At 39.6% G+C, this 21,493-nt stretch overlaps 1 protein-coding gene across 2 annotated transcripts in view; it reads right to left on the reverse strand.

The window, feature by feature from the left end:
* FGD4 (FYVE, RhoGEF and PH domain containing 4) overlaps positions 1-21,493 on the reverse strand; it is a 102,076-nt gene that overhangs the window by 60,577 nt on the left and 20,006 nt on the right. Inside the window, exon 1 of one of the 2 annotated variants that reach the window (XM_021549370.3) lies at positions 6,954-7,248. The exons of the other annotated variant lie outside the window; for it this stretch is intronic. The gene's annotated coding sequence lies outside the window, so the exon portion shown is untranslated. Of the gene's footprint in view, positions 1-6,953; positions 7,249-21,493 lie in introns of those variants that run through there. 2 annotated transcript variants of the gene reach the window in all.

Genomic DNA, 21,493 nt, shown 5'->3' on the forward strand with positions numbered 1-21,493 from the left:
CTTTCACCTTCCTCCATCCTCCTAGCCACACTATGAAAAGTATCAGATGAGCTTTCTCCAGAAGCTGTCAGTTCCTAAAAATCACAAAAGCATAGAATGATTTGGATGGAGACCATTCAGTCCCACCCTCCTGAGCGGGCAAGGACCACCAGATCAGTTTCAGGACAAAAAAAACTGTCCTCTGTCACAGTTCTTTCCTTCGGCCTCAAATATATCTACAGCTGTAGTCTCCTTACTTTGTCCTGTTAGGGCAAATATAATCTAGTATTTACAGGACAGTCAGCAAATCAGACCCTTCTTTGCAGGGTTTTTTCTGCCCTGCCATTAATACACAGAGCTTTTTTTTTTTTTTCCAGTCCATCCAGCCTTGTGTGCCTCAACTGTCCAGAGAAAAGTGATCATAAGGAATTCAACACACCAGTTTGATTCAAAAAAGGGAAGGTAAAAATACAGACAGCGGTGACCAATAAGAGAATGTACAAGTGTATTTCGGCTTTTGGAGCAGTAAGGGTCAAAGATCAGAGAGAGCTGTGACTGGTCTTATATAGTGAAGTTGTGCTGATAGTTAAATATAGCCTTTGAGACCACATCCATACTAATGAAACTGTAATTTCCTTTAAATTATTCTCATCCACACACCAGACCTCCTCAGCCAGGCAGCAAAGACTTTTCATCATTTATTTCAACACAAAAAGAATCAATAAGCTTCCCCCCCCCAGTTCCTTTACTGCTATCTCTGAACTCTAAAAACCCAGATCAGAGAAGATGCCAGCTATAAAACAGACACAGCCAGGTTTCACTGTTGTCTTTCTTATGGAAGGAAACTCTAAAACTCCACTCTATTTTGTGATAAACAGGATTAAAGCAGTGCAAAGAAAATCTTAATCCATGAAAACATGATGAACAGACTAGAGTATCACAGAGCCCTAAGTAGATCACATTGGATTGAGAGGCTTTTCCCTCTCATCATGACTCTATCCTGGACATTGTTTTGCACTGAAAATGTTTAGTATCAGATTGAGGGAATATCACACTTCTGACAAGCTGAGGACACTCAATGGAAGACACAAAGATACAGAAAAAAAAAACAACCAAAAAAAACCCACCACAGCTGCTAACTGAAGTTTTGGTCCTGTGTTAAGCAGCAACTAAAAATGCATTCTACAGTTTTCAGAATTTTTCAACAGTGGGAAAATTTTGGAATATTTGGAGTCTTCAGGCAAACCAGAGAAACACCAGGAATAAGACCAGTAAAATCAATGACAAACCTGGAAAATTTAATTCAGAAAGATTGTATTTTAAAATCAATTAAATCAGCTTTATAAACACATACACATACACAAATGTTTCATCTCGTATGACCTAACCAGGCCCAGCTTGCAGAGCAAGTAGGCAAAATTTGTGGGCAAGGCTCTTCATCTACACTCTTCCGGACTGAGATTTTAAAATGAGCATTTTCCCAAAATAACAGGATGCTAGCAGACAACAGAGGAGTGCAGCAGTGCTGACTTCACTGAGGGCAAACAGTGCTTACACTGCTAACTGTGAGTATTGCATCGTATTAGATTTTAACTGTTGTGTTTCAGTTCTCAGGCAAAGCTCTAATTCCATCACTGAGCCTTTGAATTTATTTTGACTTCTAGCAGCTATCTTCAAGAGTGTTTGTAGCAGCTTCCACAGTTGAAACAGACTTACAGAAATCTTGACAAGCCAAGGGACTAAAACACTTGCCAGTTACATTCTAGTGGGTGGCCAAGTCATAACAGCAACATAAGGCTCCAAGCAATGGCGTGAACAAGAGCTACTGAAGAGAACAGACATCAAAATTACTCTTGGAAACTGCTGTGACACATAGAGCTGCCAGAGAACTATTCCAGTTGTAGAGAAAAGTGGCACAGGATCTTTAAAGAAAGGCAACAGGTAATCTCACATAACCTGTGAAGCCTATCGATGTTTTAGAAAGCTGAACAATACTCAGCAACACTGAACAAGTAAAATGAGCATAAATTATTTCTTCTCTGTCTCAATCTCAATGCAACTGCTACAAGTGTGGTATGGGAAGCCATAAAAGTATTTTGAATCACAAAAAGCCATGTCATGCTTTCACTCATCTTCCTGAGCATCAGGAAATCTACATCCACAAATCAACACTGACCTAGTGACCTTAAGAAAGGGAAGAGAATAAAAAAATAATTATTAGCTTTAGTAGAAAATAGGAGAACACAAACAATGCCAGTACTGAGAAAGAGATAAGATGAAGAAAAATTCCAGGTAAGAAGTTCAGGTTCTGCCCTGCAGGAATGACTCATTAAAGAATCAAGTTGTTCTTTGAAGTATTATTACAACCTTTTGAGTTAATTTTCCCTCTACTATTCAAACAGCGGCTGTGTTCAATACCTCTCCAGGAAATACACCACACCACCCATAGCACTACTTCATGACTTCAAAACAAAACCCTTGGCTGTAGAAAAGTCTTCAATTCAGGTCTTCTGCAGTCTCAATCCTCAGTTCATGAGCCTTTGCCAAAAAGGTTTGCCTAAATCTTTGTTTCAATCTTAGCTAAAAAATTTTAAAATTCTACTCAGAACTATAAACCACACCAACACCTAATTGAGCAGGTAAACATGGATTTTGTTTTGGTTTTTTGGTAAGTGTTATTACAAGTAAAAGTGGAACAGACAAGTTATAACAATGTTTAATAGCAGGTTTAGCTGCACCTACACCCTTCTCATAAAGGTAAAGGGCATTTGTGGTAGTCAAACAAGTACAATCTAAAGAAGGCAGAAGCCAGAAAAATGTCTACAGACAGGCAAGAAGAACTACACAAAAACTTGCCATGAAGGTTCCTCCAAAGATCAGCAGCTGGAAAGCACTTCTACTTGAAAAAACACTTCTGCTAGCCATCTGTCAGGACTAGAAGACTATTCTCCCCTCAATTCAAAATCTGGCTGCCCTGGGTTACCATTCATCTGAAGCACTGAAGACTGGCTTGAGCCCAGAAAGCATCATCCTGATAGCAGAATTCATGTCTCAAAGTGCCTGCTCGAGTTTTCTGCTGACAGGGATCTCATGACACAATGACTTCAATCTTTCTTGTTCAGTTTCTGAAGCATAGTGTAACACTGACTTTTCATCATTTAGCAGAGTTTAAAGTTCTCTTTAAAGTTTGCTTCCCATAGCCATAAGAGTCTGTGATTTGCAGTGTGCAAGTAGAAAACCTGCTGATCATCTAAATGGCAGGTAAATTATAAGGCTACCTGTGACTGAGGGTGGCAGTGGGGAAATCCCACACTAAAACCCCCTCAATGATCAAATGGCTCCTTCCAGTCCTGAGCTCCACATTCCCAAATGCACTCAAGGAGTTATTTTGCTGAGATAGTCATCAAAAAGTAAACAATTCCCATGGTTCTTATAAGTCCAAGTAGTATTTTTATACTTAAAATGAACAGCTAATTATATAATAAGAGCAATTGGATGAACTGGGGGAAAAAATCCCCTCCAAGATGTTCTGTTGCTGGCATGAAGTCATTTCTTCCCATCCTGTTTTCCTCCAACTTTGAATAACAATTACTAGGGAGGAATATTTTCTGAAACTATTTGCAGAATACCCGAGTCTTCAGGTTCTTCAATTAGACACCTCAACAAGGCAGAACCGCAAGGAAGGACAGAAACACTTTTGTACAAAATGCAAGCCCCTCTAGAAAAGACTAAAAAAAACTACCACAATTCACAAAAATAATTCATCTGTCAGTCTCTCCTATTTAGTTACTCACCATCTCACTGCAGAGGTTTAGGTTAGTGAACAGCTTTAGAACAAATTCAACTAATTGGATGTTTTCTAAAATCTGGTACAGTGCTTTACAGCATCGTGGGAAAAAGAAGTGTTAATGCCTGAATTTTGACCCCACTCACAGAAAGCATAAAAAGGCTCCAGCAATTTTAAGTGACTAATGCCCAGCAAACAGACCAACAGCAGCAGTGCCTGTGTCAGCAGGTTTATCCTCCCACATCCAGAGGCTGCAGAACTCCATTATTCCATGGGACTTGCAAAGAGAACAGTTTGTAAACAGGCACCAGGGCTTTCCAAAACAGCTGGCCTTTCAGAGGGAGCTGCAGACTTTAACCTTGAATCAGCCATGCTGCTGTAAGGAGACAGTCAGGAGCCTGAGCTTTTTTTGGTTTTGTTTTAATGTTCATGATACACGAGTAAATGGCAAAACCAAAGTGTATTGAAAGTGAAGCATGTTTAAAACCTCCACCAAGCAGCAGCCTGAACACAATGTATAAATAAACCCAAGTCATGTCAAGCAGCATTCCACAGTCATGTGTCAAGTGAAAAGCAGAAAGACTTGTCTGTTTGAAGAAAACAATTGTGATCGTTTATGCACAAGCCACTTTCCTATATATTAACTCAGGATTTTACCATTTAATGACAAGTTTCCTGAAAGCTGAGTGAGCACAGACACTATAAATGAGATTATTATGAGCTCATTATATACCAGGTTCCATTTCTAGGCACTATTTAGTTGAGTGCTCATTCAAAATGCCCTTTTATTGTGAGATGATGTACCTAAGTTTAGCTTACCCACTTAAAATTACCCAAACCAAATCACTACTCAGTATGACCCATCATCTCTGCTGGCCCCCAAAGCCTGTATTTTAGACTAAATCTCCTTCAAGAGATCATGTAGCAGATTACATTGACAATCATTTATTTGCATTAAGCATAAACATCAGAGCCACTTGCAATAATCTACCTACAACTAAAAAAAAAAAAAAAAGCCTTTAAAAAAAAAAAATCACTAGTTTCCACCAGACATTTAACAGTTCCTCTCTTACATGGAAATGGGATGTCTACCATGAAAGGCCAGATGCTCAAATGGATTAAAGTGTCTAGCCTTTAAATCCTTCATCCACAAATCAACACTGACCTAGTGACCTAAAGTAAAACTTAATAATAAAAAAGGCATCCAGACACATATAGACCAATCAAGACAGAAATTTAAAACAAAATTGTTTGCCTAAGAGTGTTTGGGAGATTTACATGATGCTCATGAGAATATAAGCACTGGAGAATGCAGAATGTGCCGTCCCCTATTTATCCTTGACACAGGTTTAGCAGAGACAGTAGGAAAACAGGCTCCTCAGCACAGACCCGGTTAGCAATCAGGAGAAATCACCTCCAGAAAGAGTACACAAGTACACAAGTACCTTCCTGCCCTTAGGATAGTTGCTGTCTCTGAAGACTTGCCAGCGAGATAGTAATTCACACACAGTGACAGTGAATCCTGTGGGCAGCAGCTGCCTTCCTCGAAACAGAGCAGGGAAGAGAAACACAACCCACAGCAGCATAACCTTGGGAGTGTTGCCCTTCACTCCAGGCAGGTCCAGGATAACACCTGAAGGGTGAAAGTCTAATCTCTTTCCAAGCACAAAAGCCAATCTGCCCTTTCCTCCTGACAATGCAATTACAGACTTGGCACTTGCACGTGTGAACAAGTCCACTGCAGCCCATTAAGAGCGAGTTTTGCATAAATCACCAACTTCAAAGGCAAAGCAATACTTAAATTCTGGGGAAGGAAGGGAATTTTTAAAAAGGGTTTGGTTTTTTTTTTTTTAAATTACAAGTTGATACAGTTTTTATTAAGGGTGGTCACCCAATTCTGCCAGCATGAGAGTGTTACATGAAAGTCAGAAAGGACTTCAGGCACATATACCAACCTCCCAAAAGCACAAGAGAGGCTCATTTACCACAAACAGTTAAAGTACTCAAAGAAATAAAGACCCTCTCAACCTCCCACACACACTTTTGTTAGGCACCAAGACTTGAAAAGCATCTTGTATGTTAAAAATTTATCTTAGTCAAATATGTTGCAATCGGGACTTATTAACTCTGTCAGTAACTTTCCGTCCAGACTCCAATGCCCTGACATTATCAGTGCATAAAAGCAGAGGACAGAGTGGTTGAATTAGAACTGACACAGTTTTAATTAAAAGACTCTAGTAATGTTCTCCCCTGCACCAAATAAAAATGGCAGTTCTGGCAAGAGGCATGCAGCATAAGACCTTTATTTGAAAAGGGAAAACCCATATGTGACTAAAAACATCTGCTGAAGCAACATTTTGCATTTTTGGAGTGCTAAATTTCAACGTCCCTCATTTAAGTCATCAATTTGAGTTGCACTAAAATGTTCACCATGCATATATCATGGAAAAAAAATAATACTCCTAGCTCCTGCAACACAGCAATAAAGTATCTTACAGGACTAGAAAATCTTACAAGGATATACCTTTAATTTTATTTTCCCCTTCATTTTAAATCCTGCCATCAAAACAGTCACAATATATGAAGAGAATCCCAAAAACTCATGTCACGTCTTTATACAACTAAGGTCTATAAGAGAAATAGTCCAAAATGTTTGGTCAGATGGCGAGTTAGAAAGAGCGAGAGAGGGTGGGTGGGAACGAGGAGTGGAAAACCTGCTCCTGCATTCTGCCTCCCTTACGCTGCTTCCTCTGGGCAAACTGCATAAAATACCCTAAACATCCATTGTATCACAGCTCTGCTCGAACATTTCCCCCTCGTCTCACCCTTCATGCCAGTATGAAAAGCAAACACGTATCACATCCAAAAAGAAATCAAACAAAAAGCAACCAGCGTGAAAAGACACGTAAATCAAACAGATCTGGCAGCAAACAGCATTTCATAAAGACGAGAGATACCGATTGCTCCATTTGTGTCAGTTCGGCCAGTTATTGTTCTGACTTACTACTTTAACTACCCCAGATTAAACTGCTTGAACTGCAACAGACAAACGAAGATCCTTAAAATACAATCCCCCCCATACACTCCTAACAATAAAGCATTATTTCTGTGGTGCTACCATCCTCAAATCTTAAAGCCACTACCTCAATTAAAAATGACCTACGTACAAAATGAATTTAGCACCGACCTTGCAAAAAGCTCGCTCCTCTTGTCTAGAAATCATTAACAGTTTTGGTAAAATCCTTTTACGTGCTCCTCCAGCTAGCTAATTCCAGCCTTCCATTAACGCACTCCATTGCAGATAATTGCCGACAGCACACGCTCCCCTGCTTTTTGCTGGTTCCCAACCCAGCGAGGATAATCACATTCCAGCAGGGAGCGAACAGATGGCAGCCTCCATGGTAACCAGCCCTCCGCAGCTCGCGGCAGCGCGGGGTCCGGCCGGGCCCGGGGCGCCGAGCGCTTTGTGCGCAGCCCGCCCGAGCTCCGGGCCGCGCTGGGCGGACCGCCAGGTGCCCTGCCTCCGCCACACCTCGACAAAAGCTGCCCAGATTAACCTTGGCACTGCCTGCTCCCGCCGTGTGCGGGGAGAAACACCCGCCGAGGTGGAGGTGAAGCTAAGCGGGCGTTCTATTTGCTGGCAAAGCAGGGAAATTAGCTGGGATCTGCTTTCCCGAACCCTAACAATATTTTCTGAAGGCAGGCTTATTTCCCCTGAATGGGTTTGATTTCAGCACGATTGGAAACGTTTGCTGCCTGATCTCTATCTCCCGGACTTTGAAATCGCTCCCCTCAAGATACTATAACCTATTGCTCAACAAGAACTGCACGGACCCTCTGCTCTGGTCCAGGGCTTCTGTCAGGCTTATCTGCTCTGCCGGCATCAATGCTGCTTCGGCAGCAGGCAAAACTGCCCTGTTTCTGCTGCACTGCCAGCAGAGGCGTGTCTGGAAAAGGCTTTTTTCCATATCAAAGGTGTGCCTGAAACCTCTGCTCCCACCGGGCCAGACCCTGCACAGCTCCATACCTACAGCGAAGGTGTGTGCACCGGCGCAGAGAATTCCCACTGATGATGTCTGCAGGGAAAAGAAAAGTGGCTTTTCACATCCAACCCATAATGATCTTCTCTGCAAAATAAGAGGGCTTTGAAAGAACATTTAAGATTTTAAGTACTGATGACTTGTACAGTCTCAAAATATTTAAGGTTTGAAACACTGAATGTACAATAGCCTTGACTCACACACACTTTCTCTGCCTCACTCCCAAAAACACTCAGTGCTTATGACTAATGACCCAAAAAAAAAAAAAAAAAAAAAGGGCTTGAAGCTGCACCAAATTTGGACCTCAAGTTCTTGCATGCTAACTTAGGTCTAGCAAACAATTCGTTTGAAGAAGGAAAAATGGTTTCCTTTCTCCTTTAATCTTCTAGCTAGTCCTGCAGAAGAGCTTTCGTTCCTCTAAAAGATTAAAAACCCTGAGCTGGACCCCACCATCACAAAAACATGTCTTCTTCTGCACATGGTTGCAGATACGGAGCTCTATGATTTTCTCTCTCCTCCCACCCAAATTTTCATTTTTCCTCATCCTTACTGCACAAGGATATTTATTTTGTTTCACAGCAAGCACAATGAAATTTACTGGTACATTACCATTGGAAGCCTTTCAGATCCCCACTGACAGCACGAGTATCTGTAATCAACACAGAAGTCCCAACCACATAAAGCTGACAAGGACCCAGGTTTCAGAAGGAACTCACAGAACTCACAAGGTTATTGTGGATACTGGTGAAAGGTGTGGGACAAAACCCAGGTCTGCCAACTTGCTCTCCAGCACTAGCCAACCATTCTGACTCATGCTGCTAATTTCAATCCATTTTCTTCCTCTAAATAAGCAATATTTACATAATCAAAAAATTCTTAAGCTTATATGAACACCAAACCTAATTATCCATCAGCAACAGCAGTAAAACAAAGTAAGGAAAAAAACCCGTATCCTATTTAACTTGCCAATTGTTAATAATAAAAGTTTTCAGTATTAAAGAATCATGAAAGGCAGCAACACCATTTCCTTTTTGCCTCTTAAAAATAAAGACAGTGGCTCAGAAATCAGGTTTGATGTACTTAGAGATTTTTATGCATTTATGTATTTCTGGGGTTAAAAAATGGAGCAATTACAATTCTTAGCATAATTACTTCAAAATTATAGGGATTCAAGTTCAGTTTCAGTCTTTTTTCCATCATGAAAGGGACACCTCCTACAAAACAGTTTTCTAGATTTATGTTAATTCCAACTTTGTATTTAAAAATTAAGTTGCTTACTGAAATATTATAAGCCATCTTGGTATTGAAAAACCTGTTCCATACACCATAAAAACCCTTAGACCATCTGTTCTTGAACAAGAACTAGCTGTACTCATTATAGGAGGAATGCTAGCAGAATGAAGGGCAACAGCAGTCAGAATCCGTTTCAGCTTCTTATTTGGAATTTCTTTAATTATTAGGTCTGATTTTACAAAGACACAATAAAAAAAATCAACTACATGGAGCAGCCATCACACAAAGCAAGGGACAATGGGACACACTACAATCTTTGATAGAAGCAATAGGTAACATATATGGACTAACACTGAAGAAAGTATCCTCTATTCATATGACAAAAGTTTTATTCAAGCTCCTTGAAAGGGACAGAGGAAAACAGCACATCCCAAATGATTCTGAGGAGGGGTGGACAAAGAAAAGAAAATTTAGTCATCTCTCCTTCTTGCTTGGCTCAAAGACAGAAGTCTAGAAATAAACTGGTTTTAGCTGGAAGACGTGAATGGAAAATAAAAAACATATTGACATCCAGTGTACTGAATTGATTCCATTGAAAGGATTGTCTTTCACAACAATGACACCATGTGCTTCAGCTTTTCCAGTCCCAGCTGCTATCTGACAGCCCAAGATTTTGCCATTTTATTCACGTTGATGAAATCTGAAACTAAGCCTTAGAATTTTTTTTTTTTTAATTGCATAAGGGTGGGTGGGTGTGTCTCTTTGGTAATGACCACTTAAAAATCTATTCACCCAAAACAAGTTCTGTGAGTTTAGAATGAGGCATACAGACAACAGTTGGTTGCCATTGTCTGCATAAGATTTGAAAGCTTTAACTAAAACCAACCACAGGATCTAAGTAAGTGACATTGCAGGCCTCACACACAGATGGTTTCAAGTTGTTGCCCATTTGTTATATCATTTTTTAGAGTTCTACTGAAGCAAGCTTATAATTCCTGACAGTTGCAACATTTACTGCCAGGCAAAGTAAAACAATAGAACATAGATCAGCTCTGTTATAGCACCACCTTTGTTTCTACAGAGAAATCAGCTTCAATATAAATATACGCTCACAGAACTTTTCAGTTGGAAAAGACCTCCAAGATCATGGAGTTCAGCTGTTAACCCAGCATCACTGTATTCTCCACTGAGACATGGATCACATCCACATGTTTTCTGAACACTTCCAGGGATGGTGATTCCAGCACTTCCTTGAGCAGCCTGTTCCAATGCTTGATAACCCCATCAATGAAGAAATTTTTCCTAAAATCCCATCTAAACCATCCCGGTGCAAACTGAAGGACAATGAGTTGTTACCTGGGAGAAGAACCTGACCCCCACCTTGCTATAACCTCCTTTCAGGGAGTTGTAGACAGCAATAATGTCCCCCCAGAGCCTCCTTTTCTGCTGCCTAAACCCCCCCAGCTGCTCCTCACAGGATTTGTGTTCCAGACCCTTTCCCAGCTCCACTGCCCTTCTCTGGACACGCTCCAGCACCTCCATGTCTTTCTCATAGTAAGAGGCCCAGAACTGAACACAGAATTCGAGGTGCAGCCCCACCACTGATAAGCACAGGGACACAAAATGGTCATGTGTTCCTTTTATCATCAGTACTGAAGCACCTCAAGGGAAACAGGATGTCCACATTTTTAAGAGTATAATAAAATACATCCATTCTCTCAAGCAAGCCTAAAGGCTCTGAAGATGCAAAAGGAAACCTCAGGCTTGGTGCGCTGCGCTCCGTTACTTCCCCAGCAATTTCAGGCTGCACATGCCCCTCAGTGCCACAGGAAACAAGACTATGGAATTTATTTTTCTTTCACAGGGTGCCCTGAGAGGACGTGTGTGCTGGGTGTGGAAAAAAGGGCAGCTGTTTTGCTTTTGTTCTGACAGGCAGTGTTTGATTCACACGATGTCAGTGTTCTGGGTGGTAAAGCTTTCCCTTCCAAACTGCTGCTGTTTACAGAAGCATTTACAGCAGAGATGAGCTATCTCCTTCTCCCCACCTCAGTGACACTGTCTCCATCCCCTGCAGCCATCCTTCCTCCAGTGTTACAACAGCCCTTCCTGTGGATGCCTATTTTTGGCAACTATCACTTAAAGGACAACAAAGAAACACGGACAGAAGTTGTACTAGGCCATCTTATTTATCTGTTTGGTCCACAAGCCTGGAAGTTATCCTTCCTTCTTAGACAATTCTCCAGAATAACTTTCAAGTTACAGAAATATAAGAAACAAGACTTCTACTGTTTTGTCTCCAAAGATAGTTATTTTCAGATCTGGCAGAGTACCAGCCCAATACACTGAAACACATTCTGTAAACTATAACTGCTTTCATTTCCAAGCAGTTTATGGCACCCCTCCCACTGAGCTGTATCAGTACTGCCTTCAAGTTAGTAATGCCTGTAGCAAGGATATTGTTTCTTCCTGAAGCCAATATTAAAGCATATCTAGAGTTATTCAGGCACAATGATAAATATAATTTTCAACTGTTATGGAATATAAATTATAAAAAATCTAATTTCAAGAAAATCCAGCCATTGAAAGGCTCTAGGTTTCAGCCCCTTCCTCTAGTAAAGAAAATCTTCTTGCTAACTGCTGATAATAGACACAGCTAATTAGCAGAATTTCACATTGTAAATGCTGAATTATTTTTATGTCAACAGCAAAATGTAGCACACAGAAGAATTGTTAAGGAGAATGTATGATTGCACAGGCTCCCTCAAGAGCACACTGCAGCTCAGGCCTTGCACCTCTGAGGCATAAAACAGCTCATATTGGTGCTACCTACCCAGGAGCAAGAGGGCTGGCTCTTTTTTGCAAGTTGTGCATGAATGGAAAGAAGTGGAAAGCCAACATCAAAAGGCTTGCCTCACAACAGCAGAATAAGCTGTCACACTAATGCATTAAATTAAAAAATAATAAGCAAGAAGTATGACAAAAGTAGAGCAGATTTCAGCTAAAAACTCAGTTTGTCTAGGTAGGACAATTCAGTTCGCTGTCTGGAAGCACCCAACAATAGGGCACAGCAACCAGCAGACGTGCCTGATTATTTCTGCAATCTCACAGAGTGTTTCCATAGAAAAGCAGCAGCCTTCTAGGTTTGACATTCAGCGTCTGACAGCTGAGCCAGCCAAAGCTCAGACTCACAAGGCTCAAAGAGAGATCACAGACAGCTCTTTGGATGTGGTTCTGAGCAATGAAAGAGTAAATCCAGCTCTGAGGAAGAGCCCAACCCCAGGGCTTCTCTTCTGTGCTTTTTATTTACCAGTTAAGTTCCCAGTGAAAGCAGAACAGACATCAGAGCAGCATATGGGTGGGAACTGTGGCCACAGGGCTTTCCTTTCTCCTTAGGCTTCACTAAAGAGATTCTGAAAAGTCTGTACAGGAACTGAAGGACTGCTCTTGGACAGAGCTAGCAAACAAAGATAGAACTGGCAAAACAAAGAGGAAGAGGAATAGCTTGTACATTCCCTCCTCTATAAATTATCCTACAGTAAGGACCAAAACCAGTAGGAGAGTAAGGAAATGTAGAGAAACCAATGCAACCACAATAAAGTAACTCACGACATTATGGGTATTCAGTGAGCTTGTCTCCTCCATGCAGATACAGGAAGCTCTCATACTTCCTCAAACTTGGAAACAAAAAACCAGAACTTGAAGTTAGTCTTTGCAGAGGTAATCTGAGGTACAGGAGGAGCAGTGGTATTTCAGCAGTACTAAATATTACATCATGCTTTAGCCCACTGCATGTGGATAACTTATTAGTGGCAAAGAATGCAGAAAATATTCCTGAAATGCATTTAGCAGATCCACTCATATAATACACATTGATTTGATTTAAATTCCTTTCCAAACTCATCAGACACCACTTTGCCAGAGGTTTCTAAGATCTAGAGACACAGGTGCCAGATTCAAGCCAAACAAGCATTTTTCTGGGCAGTCTGTAAGAGTTCTCAGAACACCACATTCATTTTACAATACATCTTGCCTTTCTCTACCCAGAAGCTCCTTCCACCACCAACAAAACCTAAAACTTCCACCCACCTCTCATGCTAGCTCACACAAGAGAGTTATCTTTTTTACAACCCAAATTTACCAGGCCGCTTAGGCCAACAGTAGCTACATGTTCCACTGGAGCCACCCAAAATACTCCTGGGTTTATTTTTGTTTATATTTCAATGGCTCGGAGATTTCTTTGCAGTCAACCTCCTCCCATAAGTTTGGGGGAAAAAAGGAAGGAAAAAGAGACTTTGGCATAAACTGTCTTGGTCACAGTTGGGGCTTCCAGGTGGATTCCTGACAAATATATGGTACTAGAGACATACAGCAGGTTGTCTCTATTTCAGACCATTTTCTTTAAAAGTAATCAGCCTAGTACAGCCTATTGCTGTACAGTATTGCTGGCATTTCGTAATGCAGCAAAGAGGGATCTTGCAAGGATTTTATTATTTTGCTATAAGGAAACACAAGAGAATATTAGCATATGAGTCACTACTGTACCTTGAAAGGTCTAGAATTTTCATCGTTTGCCTCTAATTGCACTTACAATTAGATACTTATACATAAGGATAAAGGAAAAATCCAGGATAAATCAAGACACACCTACAAAGAAAGACTCCACAATCTGAGAAATGGACAAGACTGACATATGTGCACAAAACAGAGCTACTAAAATGATCTTTTTCACGTAAAAATTTTTTTGGAGACAGTTTTGAAGTTCTGATTGTCTTTGCACTGGTGAGAAAAATAGTCCAAAGAATGCAGTACCAGCAGGGGTGAATAATTAACTTCATTTCAATGTTCCTTAATTAATACAATATGGTGCAAATGTGTATATCTAGTGTATATATGCACTACAATGAAAAATTTTCTATCCAGTCTGCCTGTATTTACATTTTAAACAGCCAGGATATATTTGATATTTTGACATCTAGAAATATATCTATAAATACATGTTGATATATTTAAACAGCACTCTAGTAAACTTATTAGCTACACTTAGCTTTCAGGAAAATAAAACCTTTGGCAATGTGCTGCAAGGTGATGATGTGGGGGGCCATAGTGACACTCACCCCTTATATTCTGTCCATAATTTCAAAGATCATCACTATTCTCATACAGAAAAATAGGAAGGAAAGGTCAAGAAAATGTCAGAAACCAAGTTCAAATTAGAAAACAAGTCCATGGTGTGCAATGAGGAAGGTCACAAGCCTGTGTTTCTCTTTGTAGGGGTAACTGCCTTGGATCAACACATTCTTGTTCTGCTTCTGCTGCTGCTCTCCCAAGCCATGAGAATTAGGTTTAGTGCAACTGCCTTTGGACATTGGCAGATGGCTTGGTCCTCAACAGCAGCAAGAAACAAGCTTTCTTTTTGATATCAGCAGAAAAACTACATCTAGACCACAGATTCTCTCCTGCACAGAATAGTTTGGTCCCAGGCTACTAGAGAAGTTACTGGCCTCCTGCTGAGTTCTAATTCTTCAAGAGAGATCTGATACAAGTATCAGCTACAGGCCAAGATGAGAAAAACTGTGTATATTTTGATTTTCACGTATTTCTGAGACTCTCCCAGAGGACATCTATTTATTTCAAAACCAGTAAACTATTAAAGAAAAAAAAACCCACAAAAACAAAAGACATCTACTCACAGCTACCCATGCCTTATAAAGGAATGCCAGTGCCACAAGCAGAAATCCTTACATTCCAGTGATTCTGTGCAAGTAAACCTACTTATTTGGGAGGCAATCTTTAAAGTAGACACAGAATGACCATTATCAAGTCATTCTATGAAAAAGGAAGTTCTGAATTTCATAATTTAGTGACATAGCTCAGGAAGTAAGCAACAAGAAGTATTTCAACACATACTAACAGCAGATTGTGTGAGTGGGCACCTATGTCAAAGGAAATGTGTCTTTAAAATACCTCTTTAAAAAGAAAAAAAAAAACAATTACATATCAGGAATCGTTTGTCTTTCTTATTTTCTTTTCTATATTATGGAAGCTATATTCTAATCTCACCTTTAATGTCTTTTGGGAATGCTTACTTAAGAAAATAATAAGCAGCTCTGGCAATGCAGAATGTCTGTTACTCTGTAGAAGAGCAGTCCTGTATTTTAGTTTGTTAAGAACCAGAAACACATGAATAAATTCAGAGAAAGGATTTCTACAAGTTACTTTCACTTGTAGCCTCACTATTCTTTTTAAAGTAATAAACTGTCTAGTAGTAAGTGATTATTTTCCTGTAGCAGGAAACTTGTGAACAAGACAGGTCTAGTAATTTGCTCCTCATGCTTTTGGTCATTATACCAAATTTCAGCAGGAGGCCTCCAACCCTTCTGCTGCAACACATTTGTACCATGCAAAACTCAGCAGAAACCAAGCACACTCTGACTGCAAAAAGCTCCTGACTCCTTTCTGCATTGCCTGTTATATTATTGAAATGGTATTAGAGAATTTTCAGGCAAAATAGAAAGACTTGACCATTTCCACCAAGCCTCAACTAAAAAAATAAAACCAACCAACCAAAAAACAACAACAACAAAAAACTTCTTAAGATAAAAACCCATAGCATCAGGCATAGATGATGCCAGCAGCTTTCTAGACAGCTGGACATTCACCTGTCACAGCACCCATTCCCATGCAGCTTCTTTAGAAGTCCATTCCTCAATTTGATGTTTTTTTTAAGCAGGAGGAGCTAAGAGTTCTAACAAAAAGGGGAGTCTCTGTCTACTCTACTATTGTTTCATGAAGTGTGAGAACTAACAGAAAAATTATATTAAATGATCAATAAGAGTTCTATAAATACACAAACTGAAGACATAACAGGAGACCACATGGTCCAACACCCAGCCCTGAAGCATAATTGGCATGTCTAACACATCCTGGGAAGCTAAATATGAGAAAACTACATTGTCAGAAGTATGAACCATATCCCTCTCAGCTTAATAGAAGAGAAAGAAGAATACAGTACTTTTAAATGGTTCTTCAGTTGAAAGCTGTCTGATGCTACCAGTGTACATCAACCACTCTCATTTTCTCCTAACTACCAGCAGGGCAAAGATCCTCAGCATTCCCATGAAAAAATGGAGCTTAAGCATCATCATCTCTCAATATTGTCCCCTATTTCACCCAGAAACCCTTCTGACCCTTTCATTCAAGCTCTGAATCTATAATTTGAAAGCTCAGTATGAATTATAATGATCCTTTTGGTCATATTACTTCTAGCAACCTCCTGCAACTGTAACAGCAGAAACATTAAATTTTCACACTCTTTTGTCTCAAAATTACAGGTTATAGAAGGAAGAGATAGCTGAACAGAAATTAATGAAAGAAAAATTATGGTTTTCAGAGTTTGTGGTTTGCAGAGTTACCTCTGATTTCAGCACTATAACCATTAGGAGTGAATGCTGTCATCAACAGGAAAACAGCTGCATCAGACAGGCTGCAAAGAGCACTTGCTCATCTGGACTCCAGTCACTTGGAATTCAGTAGCATTATATCATATAGTACATTGTCATTTATTTAAAATTATTTTATTTAAGCTTCCATTAAGCTTTTTATAACAAATTAAGGCTATATTGTAAGACTAGGATTTTTTTTTTTTTTTTTTGAGGGGGTAGTTTTCTGCTCTTGAAATACTCTATTTCTATTGCTTCAGTAAATTGCAATTTAATATTTGATTTTAAGGTAATCCCACAGTATCATGGGACACAATACAGCAAAATCTGTAGTCTAACAGGTTTCAGATTCAGCTGTTAATCAGTCCCTCTATTCCAAAAACTTTATAAGTTGTGACCTTCATACCTGGAAGCTACAAAATGAAGACAACGTGTCCCAGAAATGATTTTCAGTTCAGTCCTACATGATCCAAAACAACCAATCCCCAAAATGCATCCAGTCCCCAGCTCAGAAGGAATAACTTTCAAATTTAAGAAATGTATTTGTCACAGCAAAGACATCTACATATGTGATTTATCAGAAGTGATGCTAAAAATGGATATACACACAGCACAGCAGCAGTGGATGATTGCCAAGCTGACCTCGAGTGCATTCCTCTGAACACAACATACATCCTGTACCTCTGCCACCTCCCTCTAAAGCAGCAGCTGGCTGCTAGAAACACGCTTCCTATTCAGTGGAGAGACTGTTCAATATTTGATTTGAAAAGGGAAAATTCATCCATTTTGTTTTCACAAAGAGATTGAAAAACACAAATGATATAGCTGAAAGAGAGTCTAGTCACAATTATTTAGACTATGAGGATACTGTGAGCTACAAGAAGCCTTACTGTCTTCCTCAGTGATCTCTCTGGTGAGCTGAGGGATTATGATGTTTAGATTTGGAAGCAAAAAGATTTGAGAAGTTATTTTGGAATATACAGGAAGCCTATGTATTAAGTGCAGTACACAATGGTAAACTTTTGCTTTTTACTTGCTCCTCTCTGACAGCAAGGATCTCTGCTGGATGCTGATTTAGGAAGGCAACCAACCCCTAACCCAAAATAAGCAAAATTGTTATGTGTGTTCAGAGGAATGTTTCCCTGTTCACACTATGGTCTGTCCTGATTCCAGGAATATAAGAGAACAATAGCTATGTTTGATTATATTTTTAAAAAATTATTTTTAAATAAACAACCAAAATTAATGAGTACTTTGGGGTTAGACTTTGTTGCTCATACACTACATCACACCAAAGGGACAAAGCTTCAGAAATTCTGGAAACAGTAGCTTAGCAGAATTTTACCCTCATCTACTCAAGATCCAGTTTCAGCAGAGCAGCCAATAGAAAAAAAAAGTGTTAACTCCTTGAAATGGGAAAATTTGATAACAAAACTGAAATTCTGCCAGTACAATCCATAATTTGGCTCAGATTTGCAAGCAAGAAAGCAAAAGAGGAGCTTCTAGAGAACACTGACATGCACATAAGCACAGAAGATTTTTAGTATCAGAGAAGGTGAGAATACTGGGGGATGGGGTGCTGGTAGTGAGGCTGTTTGGCTGGTTGGTTTGAAGTCTATAAACAAGCCAGGTCCTGCAGAGTTATTATTAATCATGATCAAATCACATCAGGTTGTCAACATCTGATTGCCCTTACACTTGTACATTCTGTACATGTCCCTCTGAATTAAAATGGTAAAATATTAATCAGCACTGGCAGCACACAAGATATTTTCATGCAGCAAGAGTCAAATAAAGTGGAAATTACTCACAGAGCTAAACAAGAACAAAAGCTCTAAGTTTTCTTTGTGCCAAAATCTTCATGTTATCCATATTATTATTTAGCCAGTGCACACTGGAATTTTTTTTCTCAATTTTCTTTTAAATAAAGAACTGCTTAGATGAGCAATGCCATCAAATAAGAAAAATAAAACCATAAAAATAAAGCACACCTACTCACAAAAAAAGATACACACTTTAATTTGGGTCCCTCTCCCTTCACTGCAGATTGTCCAGCATTTTGCCAAGTCCGTGGCCACATGCACCCATGACTCTGACTCACCATTTTACACTGCAAACACTGCTACTTATTCTTTAGTTGCTTCCTAATCTTTTTTATGGTTTAGGGCATGCTCATTATGACTCTGAAATGAGTTGGGCACAGAAAGACATGCTCTGTGGTATACACTTACACCTTTAAAATCTAAAAGTAACAGAAGTGTTTACGAACCACAAAAAACACCAAATAAGCAAACAAAACCCCAACCAAACAACAGCTCGGAAGTTTTGCCTTCTCCAAGGATTTCTTTGACCTCTTCTGTACAGGGCTTGAACATCTTCATTGCCTTGCATCATGTCCAAGGCATTGGTCAGAGTATTTGGTTAAGCCTTTCTATCAACTACCATGACTAACATGAGACTGAGGGGAGGGAGTGAAGGTGGGGGTGGAAATGATGACTTTTTACCTCTTCCAGAACTGAAACTATTTATATGAATAATGACATTCTCATAAGACTTTCAAAGCAGATGCATGAAGCTGGGAAATTAATTCAAAATCAAGGAAATAAATACCCAGCATGTATTTGCTGTCCTACCTTGAGGAATACTTTTTTGCAATATTTGGATTCTGGAGCTCATTATCACCTTATCTGTTGTTTATTTTATGTACCTGATCTCTTAGAAGGAAAAATGAAAAATGAGTATTCAAGAATAAATTCTGTCTTAAGCCCATAGTTCTTTCAGGACAGAAGCTCACAGTAACTTAAAAATTTAGGATGATGCCTGAAGATACAATATGATATATCATATGATATGCTCAATGAGAATATAACTTAAGTTCTTGCAGGTATGGAGATGCAAGAGGAAGCAGGAATCATGACCAAAATATTATTTCTTTTGCTACCCAAGACAAAGCAGATTGTGCATATTTTTCTCCTTTAGGAGGCAAAACAACTACTTTATTTGCCTTACAAAGAACAGCAACCAACAACAAAGGTTATTTCAGCAGGCCCATGCTTTGGGCCATTTATATTTCCAGTAAAACAGCCAGGAATCTAAACTCTTAGAGGAACATTTGCAGATCACAACAGGCAAAAAAGTGTTATCAGACCCCCTCTGAGTCAAGATGCACTACTTGCTGCCTCAACTCATGCAGGAGTTTAGTTTTGAAAGAATCATAGAAAGGTTTGAGTTGGAAGAAACCTTAAGAACCACCTAGTTCCAGCCCCCTCCATGGGCAGAGACACCTTCCACCACACCAGGTTGCTCAGAGCCCCAACCAACCTGGCCTTGAACACTTCCAGGGATGGGGAATCCACAGTTTCTCTGTGAAACCTTTTTCAGCGTCCCTCCACATTCACAGTAAAGAATCTCCTCTTAATATCCACCTCAGCTGGAGGCAATACTCCAGATGTAGTCTGACCACTAACAAGCTCACTTTCCATGACCGAACACAGTTGGTGCACAAAGGCACATTATTGTCTCATGAGCTCCCCATATCTCCACTGCTCTCCAAGCACCAGCTTCTGCTATTGCACAGAGATTTTTCCATCAGGGACTGTAAAACTTTTTTTTTTTTTTTTGACCATAACTAATTGCATGGAATTCCTCTCAATACATTTTTCCAGTCTGTAAAAGTCCTTCTGAAAAGCACCCGTACCCTACCCATATCAGCTGCTCCCTCTCCATGTCATATCATCCCCAAACTTGCTGAAGATGCTCTGCTTTCCCTTGTCCAGGTAGTTCACAGCACTATGGAACAGTACTGATGTCAGGGTTAACCCAGGAAAAAGGAATTCCTATTCTTTCCCTGTCTGCCATTTGGCTGGCCTATCAATTGACCAGTGTCTTCTAAAGGACTATTAAAAGTGCTTTGGGAGCCAAAGCAACCTCCAGAATCACTGTCTGACCATGTTTCCATACCCAAAGGACAACATTCCCTAAATCTAAGTACAACAGCATAAGGTGGCTCCTCCTCTTAGCTCAAATACCAGTTTACCTCCAGGCAAGTTTCTTTACTTAGAGCAAAATTCAAAGTACAAGAATCTCATCAGTAACTCATCAGACAGTGTTAGTCACTATCTGTCTCCATCTGCTATGTTTCAAGTGTTTTAAGTTCTTCCCTGCCCTGAACTGTTTGTGTACATGACAGAAAAAAGCATAAACAAAGACAGAGACAAGAAGAACTTTGCAAAGATGTTCTGGTGGGTTTCTTTCCCAAGGGTCCTTTGAAGAGCTTTTGAGTTCAGTAAGTTCATAGAACAGAAAGAATGTTTACATTTTTGGTGTATGAAGGCATGGCACAACTATTTGTATAAAAATAAATTGATATAATAAATGTCAGAGTAACCTGTTAGGTTTGGGTCCTTTGGCTTTTATTCAGAGAGGGGCAGGGATTAGGAAAATATAATATCAATAACAATTTATCATTATTCACAGATAATTTCCATAGATGAAGTGCAGCACCACCTTGGACCTTAGCTAAAGTCATATGCAAACTGGTGACACATATGGTGCCCTAGGGAATTTAGAAACTAACAATAAGCACAGTTGATAAAATATCCCTTAAAACAATGCAGTTCATACCACGGAAAAAAACTAATTTGAACTCTTTTTCAGTCATCTAGAATTTTTATTTTTGGCTGACCATTAAATCTTGCACAATTTATTTAGGATGGAGAGGAACAGCTTAAAGGATTACTCTGGGGCAAGAGAGATTAAGTTTAGATGAGAGGTTAAGTTTAGACAAGAGATCATCGATTATCAAGACACCATGGAAAGCACGTAAATTTAGTTTAAAAAATTTAAAAAACCTTTCCACTCAAAAAGGTGGCTTCACCTCCTATGAGATAAACGAGCTCCATTAGAAACTATGATATGTTACTCCTTTTCAAAGAAAAAAATTCACTCTCACCACTGTGTCCTTCTTACTTTCCAGTGCAAAACCAACTTAGAGCTATCTGCATTTGTCACAGAGA

This window comes from Lonchura striata, chromosome 5 (genome assembly GCF_046129695.1).
Source record: "Lonchura striata isolate bLonStr1 chromosome 5, bLonStr1.mat, whole genome shotgun sequence".
Lineage (NCBI taxonomy): Eukaryota > Metazoa > Chordata > Aves > Passeriformes > Estrildidae > Lonchura > Lonchura striata.